Source organism: Apium graveolens, chromosome 11 (assembly GCF_009905375.1).
Source record: "Apium graveolens cultivar Ventura chromosome 11, ASM990537v1, whole genome shotgun sequence".
Classification (NCBI taxonomy): Eukaryota; Viridiplantae; Streptophyta; class Magnoliopsida; order Apiales; family Apiaceae; genus Apium; species Apium graveolens.
Genome location: NC_133657.1, coordinates 15,004,851 through 15,013,762, shown reverse-complemented (window position 1 = coordinate 15,013,762; position 8,912 = coordinate 15,004,851).

Sequence of the window (8,912 nt, the reverse complement as noted above, 5' to 3'; positions counted from 1 at the left end):
TTAGTAGTGTCTTAATTTGGACACGCAATACCAAGTTCATTTGATCATATTGATCTCTCAGTTATTCTTTCATTTCAACAACACTTTCTCAAAAATTCAGACTTTGGTACCCACAATGGTGGGACACCAGTTATGGTATCAAATTCTTTTCTTTTTGAAATTCCATAATTTTATTAACTCAAATATTCGAAGGTTTACCAATCAAGTTAAGCTCAGTTATCCTGGTCGAGTCAAAGTAAGGCTATGTGATGGGATTACCAACAGCAACAGTGGATTGCAATATGATTAAAATATCAATGGCATATAACGAAGTCGATCTGTTTCTTTACTTCTATCTCTCACTTTCTTTTCTTTCTCGTTATCTTTCTCTCTATTCTTCTTTCTCGCGATCAGTAAAAGTGATTCTATTGAGAAATTAGACAAAAGGTATGTGGAAGGAACAATGATGTGGAGTGAAGCTCCCGTGATAATTGTGTGGTATAAGGAATTGCGGTGTTATTTGGAATTTGGAAGAAAGTTAAGTAAGCAGTATTGGAAAGTTGGTTAGAAAACCCTTAATATTTTCTTATGCTGATTCCGAGGACGGAATCCCTATAAGGGGGTAGATTGTGATATCCCGTATTTTCAGAATTATTATTATTAATATTTGAATATGTTTATGTGATTTAAAGAATAAAATGGTGGATATTTTATTCCTATTTGACGAGTTGTGTTATTAAATGGTAATGTGCTAATTGTTGAGTGTTATATCGATTCTTGTTAATTTCTGAAAATATTTGCTTAAATGTATTATTTTCAAAAGTTATTTGAAAGCCGATTTTATTGGTATCGGTAAATTGAGTTCGTTTAGTAATATTCGGGATTGGATGGATATTATGTCTGTTATGTGTTGTATCTAATATTAATTGTGTGGGACTCAATTGTGATTGAGGATTATTTGTATTATTAATTATTGGGTCGTATCGTTTTGTTTTTGTCTTTAAAAGTGATTTTATTGAAAATTTAATTTCATAAATATTTAAATTATTTTAAAAATTATTTTTATGATTTTATAATTACAATAATTATTTTTGAGATTTTATAAAATTTAGAAATCAATATTTCATCAATTATTTAGTCCTATATGATTTTCTGATTTCATTTATTTGTAAAATCCGTATTTAATTCTAAAATTTTTCAAAAATTATGAAACTCATATTTATTTAAGTTTGGAATATTCTGAGAATTTTAAAATTATTTTGGGAATTTTTAGGATTAATTTTATCTGCGCGTTGAATCGTTTAATTGATAAAAGCGGGTATAAATTGCGTTTCAAAAATTATTTTAAAATTTCGAAATTTATGTTTTTATAAACTTCGGGATATTTGTAACATTTTAAGACTGATTTCGTGATTTTCTGAATTTGTTTCCAGTGCAGCTCGGTTCGTTAAATCGTATACTGCGGGTATAGAGCGCAAGTCAAAAATGCTTTAAAAATTATAAAAATTTTATTTTATTAGTTTTTAATTATTCTGAGAATTTTAGAATTTGTTTGGTAATTTTCTGATTTTATTTATCGGCGCGTTTATTCGATAAGTTGAGAAATGCGGGGTAAAACAAATTTTGAGGTATAAATAAGGATATGTTGGTGTGCTCTGTTAAAAGAAAAGAAAAAAAAAAACAAAACGTGTCAAACAGCGCCCCACACCCCCTGCCACCTACCCCCACCCGCGTTAACCCCATGCCCCCTTTCCTTTTTACCAAAAACAGTTTCTCCCCTTCTGTCTCTCTGTCTCTCTCCCTGTTTATATACTTTTAATTTTCAAAATTTCATATCTTGCAAACCGTATATCCAAATTTCAATTGGTATATATATAATCGATCAGCGCTTCGATACCTACGCATAGGTATATATATTGCGAGATTTTGAGAAGAAAATTTGCGGGGCATATTTCCGTTATATTTCCGTTTTAATTTATTTTCGGGACATAGAAAAGGAGTTTGAAGGCGTTGATTACTCCACATGGCATCTCGGCGTGTATATGTCTATGGCTATTAATTTTGGATTTTTCTGGAGATATTTTCCGGACATCAGATATTCTCTTCGGGGTGATCAGAATTTATTTTGGGTAACGATTCCGAAATTCCGCCTTCGTACTTTTGTATATTATAGCATGTTAGTGTTTATATATTTATTTCATAATTTGTAGAAATTGTTGGAGAAGTCACTTTTGGTCCGAGTTTTGGTTCAAGTGGCCGTGTTATTCATTTCTGTAGTGTTTATACGCGTAAATATAACGTATTGTGTTAATTGTTGTTGGTTGTGTCGATATGATATCGACTAGCAGTCCGAGAAATAGAGGAGGTGCTGTCCGATTTCCAAGAAAATATTATTTTAAATTATTTTCCAGGCTCGATAATTCTTATAAAAAATTTTCGGGTGTTCGAGCCCTATTATTTAGTTATAAAAATGATTCAGAGACCTGTTTTAATTCCGAAAAATGTTCAAAAATTCATAATAAATAAACCGTTCGTCCGTTTAATACGAAACGAACGCGTATAGACTCAGAAAAATATTCCTCTTTCAATAAAAATACTTTCGAGACCCGAATTCTTTTGTTTCGAAAGGTCGCTAGTTTTACAAATCATTTTGAGTCGATTTTTGATCGATAAATCATATTTTTGACCTGATTTCAGTTTTAAATGTACCGAGTCGACCCTTCGGATGAACTGAGTCTTATGTGATATGAATTATGTGATATATGAGTTATGTTCTTATGTGTTATGTGAATTACGTGTATATGTGGGTCATAAGTCTTGTGTTTGACTGTTTTCCTTGTGTGTGGGCTATCGTATGGGTAGACGATAGGCTTTTAATGCGTAGTTCGTCGAGTGGTTATCGATTAGACAATTAAAGTTCTATATTTTAATTATAGATGCGGATCATTCGAGTTGATCAAGGCAAGATGTTGGATAAAGAGTGAGATGGAATGGAATTGGATATCTGGCTTCTAGCAATCGCAGGAGCAGCATATCAGTAAGGTGTTGAAAAGCAGGATGGAGATGTTTTGAGACAGAATGTCATAATAGATGCGTCTTTGCGAGTGTGACTAACTGCTAAAACCCAAAGGCAAGTATCCCTATCATCACTTATTATTCAAGTGATATTTATTTAAAATCTTATCATGCAAGTATTGCTTTCCCTATTCTCAATTCAAGATAGATAAATGTTTTATATATCGCTGAATTAAATAATTCTGTTTATGCAAGTACCCTCTGCTATTCTATGTTCAGAATAGATTTACAAATGTTTTGGGTTTTGAGAAAAATGATTTTGTTGCAAGTATTCCTGCCCAAGTGAATGGGGGAATAAAATTATTTCAGGTGTCGAGTATTATGACCCCTTTTCAATAAAAGGTTTTGAGATTGAATGGTTACTGATTGCGTAAGAGGCCGAAGCACCGGTCCAGCGTGAGCTATTATACAGAAGTGTAATACGGAAGTGTAATATCTTAAAAGGCTTGTTATGCCTTTTCTGGTGCCCTATAGGTACCGTATGTCTTCGGGATACGGGTAGTACCTATATTAACGGTATGACTGCGGGATACCGATGTTGTTTCATGACTGATCATCAGGAACAGCATAGTACATAATTTGGTTCCAATCGATATTATTATATTACTTTTGATAATCTTATAAGGAAGGATTTATCAACTATTTCTGTTTTGGAATAATGGTAAAATGCAGTTTTAATTTAGATTCTAATTTATGCTGATACTCACGTTGTTGTTAAATATCAAAGGTGGTATTAGTATAGATGAATGATGTTGACTTCAGTATGGAATGTTGTGAGCATCAAAGTTCATATTGATATCTAATTTGATATGACAGCAAAATAAGTATTAATTTGCAGAGTTCGATTTTGAATAAAGTTTATGATTCAATCCATAATCATTGTTTCATGTTATTGTGGTTTACGATATTTCCGTAAACACTATTTTACGAGTTTGATCCTCGTCAAGATTCAAAGTATTGCTGAAGCATTTCGCTCAAAAATATCAAAATGGTTTTGAATACAATTAAGGAATCAATTATGGGATTCCTCAACTAAAGTTTTATGATTCAGTAATTATGATTTCTAAATGATCTGCACTGATGCAGATGTTAGTTTTTTTATCAAAATGACCCGATATTTACTATAATGAACTTGCTGAGCTTTTCTTTCGCTCATACTTGCCTGTTTTTAAATTTAACCTCCAGTGAGGATTAGCTTGCGTTGTTTAGCTGCATAATTCGAGGAAGCAAAGAAGAAGCTTTTCGAAGGTGGTTGGTCCAGGGTTTGCGGACTAGTGTAAGTTTTATTATGTAAAGTTGTTTATATTATATTATATTATAATTGTGTATTGTATTTGGGACTAGTATACTTCTTTTCGAAGTTATACTAGCGGGTTAAGTTTTAAGGTTGAGAATTATTGAAAAGAGTTTTAAAAGAAAGTGAAAAATTTATTTGTGGAATTTGGATATCTTGTTTCTAGAACTGTAACCTTAAAAGATCTTGGATTAATTTGGGGTCATAGATGATAATTATCTTTCGCTGGCATTTATTTATTGATTTAACAGGTTAATTTGGATTGAAGTTTTATAGTGACGACCAAATCCTCTGACCCCGGATTTGGGGGCGTTACACTGTACTTTTGTTATTTATGCATGAATAAATTGTAAATTTAACCAAACACATCTCTGATAATTTGATTACATAAATTATATATTTAAGTTATAAATTGGAGAATGATTCATCCATGTCCCAAGGGATTGCTTCTGGACAGGCTGGTCAGGTAGAATTTGTCCATTAGTTAGGAATTTTCCAGTATAAATGCTCATGGTAGTACTAGTTTGCAGATACATGGCTCACCACTGTTAAAAGTTGTTAACTAGTATTTTGCATTACATTTGGTTCAGTTGATATTGTCCAGTTGGGATAGTTCTGTTGGGATAGTTCAGTTGATATTGTATATCTTATAAGTAGTTTAAAATGATAATCTGACAAGAACTACTTGAATTTACATTTGGTGAACTACTTGAATTTACATTTGTCCATTGGTGAAGGTAATTTACATTTGGTGAAGGTAACTTACCTTGTCCTGGTCTGCTTCCGATAACGTTTATCGCGGTTTTATTTTACTAATGTGCTATTTGTTTCCATTCTGGTAAAAGTATATTTAGTGTACATTATAGTATCAGTGAATTCATGTTTCATCAGTAAATTCATGTTTTCGTCGGTAAATCCATTGGATGTTCTACATTGGTGAAATTGAGATATAGTTGGTAGATTTCTTATAACGATATTACTTTATTTGTTGTCATGAATTTTATTAGGGGGTTGGGTCTTGTTCTGTGAACACTAAAATGTGTTATGTTATATGTTCATGCAGAAAGCCTTATTAGTTGTCGGACACGATTGTCGATAATATGGTGAAATTGCAGTTATTAATAAGTTGAAATATGCAGGAAACTGTGATGGCTGAGCGGGTTGTGAATAATAGCGGCAAGAGCGGAGATGAGGAACCAGGAAGAAATGAAGATGAAGATGAAGACGTGGATGCACACAACTATCCGCTAATGTAGTAGGCTTTGTCATATTAGCCTGGTAATATCTACTTAGCTTTTTATGAACCGAAAGACTTGTTGGGTTTTAGAATTCTGCTCCTATTTTGTAAAGCTATGTATAGCTCTTTTGTTAAATTATATGGGGCGTGTAACCAATGGTCATCAAACTTTCTAGTACTAAACATCGATGACCAAACTAACTGGGCATAACTATAGCTAACCAGTTTATTGATTTTGAAGCACGTGTTGGTTTTATATATTTTCGTCTATTATTTCATGTTGTCTGGTGCATCAAGGAAAAGAAATGGTTTTTTCTTTAGGCGCAGTTCAAAACATGATTATTTTTTTGGGATTTTGTTATGTAAATTCGATCGAAATCAGTTGAAAATAATAATCAACCAAAAACGGTTGAAATTGAAAATCTACTGAACACAGTAGAATTTAATTTTTCACTAAAACTGGTCGAATTTGATAAACAAGCATATATAGTTGAATTTAGCATTTTTGGCGGGTTTTTTCAAATTTGAACGAAAATTTGAAAATTTAAATTCAAAATTATTGGCAGGATTTTTAAACTTAAATTCGACTGAATGCAGTTGTATTTAAGCGGTTGTATTTACGCGGTTGTATTTAGCCGGACACTTTGAACCGGCTAAATACAACCGTTTTACTAAATATGACTCAAGCAATTTCAACCGGCCCAAAAACCGATTGTATTTAGTTAAAAACAACCGAAAACGGTTGTAATTAACTAAATACAACCGTTTTTTGGGCGGTTGTATTTAAGCATTTTTTTTAGTGGCCCGAAATTAAAAAATAATAGTATCACATTATTATTTGCATAAAACTGAAACTCATAATCCGTGTAAAATACAAATCTAAATATAATATATAAAATACTTTTAAAATATGTAGTAAAAAAATTGAAGTTAAGTGTAACCCTAAAATTTCACAGTATAGTTCTAATTATGCAGTATAGTTTTAATTATGCATACAACTAATTATTTACTTATATAAATCTGACATGTTAACTTACTAATACGATTATTTTAAAGTAAACTGACGCTTGGATGTTCAGCAACAAATAAAAATTTAAGAAAAATAAAATTTACAGAGAGTAGAAGTTAATTTTTGTCGGTTAAGATTTTATTACATAAAATTTTAAAAATAGTTGTATAATTTTCTAGTGAGTACCAAGATTTGGGACCTAAACATGGTTTCGCTAATTAGTATAGATAGTTGATAACTCGTGCGAAACACGGGATCGAGACTAAAAATATTGAATTAATATATGTACTAAATATAATCTAAATACAGGTCATAAATTTGTTACTGTTAAAATATGTTTTTTTAATTTAAAGTATATAAACGTTGTGATGGACAGTAACAAATACGATCGTTAAATCAATAATTTTCAGTTTATCAGTTAATAAATGTTACTAAAATTATTTTCTATTACTTAATTATTTTTAAAATAATACTACAGAATGTAAAGTTTACAGAGAATAGAAGTTAATTCGTGTTAATAGTTTACTTTGTAATTAGTAGTTTTTCAAAATAAAAGTAAATACATGTTATTTTACTTAATTTAACGTAATTTAATAAATTTTTAATATAATTTATAAATAAATAAAGTTTACAGAGAATATAAGTCAATTGGTGTTAGTAGTTTGTAGTTTTTCTAAAATTAAAAATAAATATAAGTTACTTAATTTAACGTAACTTAATAAATTTTTAATATAATTTACAAATCGTTTAAAAAATATTTTTATATTTTAAAATAAAAAGACGATTGGATGAACACTAACTAAAATGAAAATAAAATTTACAAAGATTAGAAGTCGAGTTGTGTTAAAAACAAAATTGATAGAGAATAGAAGTCACCTTATGTTAGGTAAGTACTAAAATTTGGTACTTTGATACTTTTAGCACCAAATTAAATTATACATGTTTTCGCTTATTAATAAAGAGTATATATTTTATTATTAAAGTACAAAAGTAAAGTTAAAAGTAATAAAGTGGTGGGTTGCAAATGTAACAAATTTATTTTATTGAATGAGTACAAGGGCAACACGAGAATATAGAAAAATTCTAAAAATTTAGTGTAAACCAAATTTGATGTAATTTTTAGTGTGACATTAAAATGGTGTAATTTTTAGAGTTGGATTGAAAATAAGTTTTATATCAAAATGATGTAAAAGTGAATATTTAGAATTGGGTTGACAATGGTTTTTCCACAAAATATTTCTTGCAAGAAATCTGTTGTGATTTTGTCTACGTGACCTTGAGATGCAGGCTCCATTTGAGACTCCAATCTTGGAGAGTTAGAATTGAAAAGAAAAACGGGATGTGGGTTTTGTCAAAATGTGTGTCATCTGTGTTGGTGTTTGAACTAAAAAAAGAAAGAGAGAAAATATAGAGAAGTAGTGAATAAAATGAGATACATACTTCTATTTTATTTCTGATAACCAACATGTGGTTTTATACACTATAAAATACTAAAACTCCTAAAAAATAGAACTTATCTTATCTACTAATTATTTGAAAAACACCTAACAAACTAATCAACAAAATTTCAAGAAAACAATTCAAATAATTTTGAATTATTCTCAACACTCCCTCATAATTCAAAATTCAAAATTCTAAAATTAATTCGATGATGTTGTACTTCCCACCATCATCATTGTTGTTGGAGCTAAAAGATATTCTAAAAGAGTAAACTAAAACAGAACTATTTTATTATCTGAAGCCATACTTCTATTTGAAATACATTATAATTCACCTCTTTATATAGGTGTACATTTAACCAATACACCTAATAAATAGGTAACCCTAACCTTATCTATAATTCGAAAACTACATTATCTAATAAATATTTAAACTCTATTTCTAACAACCTAATCAAAATCAATCCAAAAAACAATTCAAATAATTTTGAATTATTATTTCCAACACTCCCTCTTAATTCAAAATTTTTAAAATTATTTGACTAGTGATGTACTTCCCATCACCTCTACTATTGTTGCAGAGCACTTCTCTCCACAATTTCATTCGGGAGCCCTTCTCTCCACAGTTTCATTCGGGAGCTCTTCTCTCCACAGTTTCATTCGGGAGCCCTTCTCTCCACAGTTTCTTTATGGTGCACATAATCACCAATAACTCAAAAAAAATATTTTTTTTGAAGCCATGAGACACACATCTCATTCTTCATGAATCTCTAGCAATACTATCATCTGTTGTCTTCCATTTCTTCATTTGTTCGCAGCAATTTTTTGACGCCCAGTTACTCAATCGAACATAGCTCGGATACCACTGTTGGTGTTTGA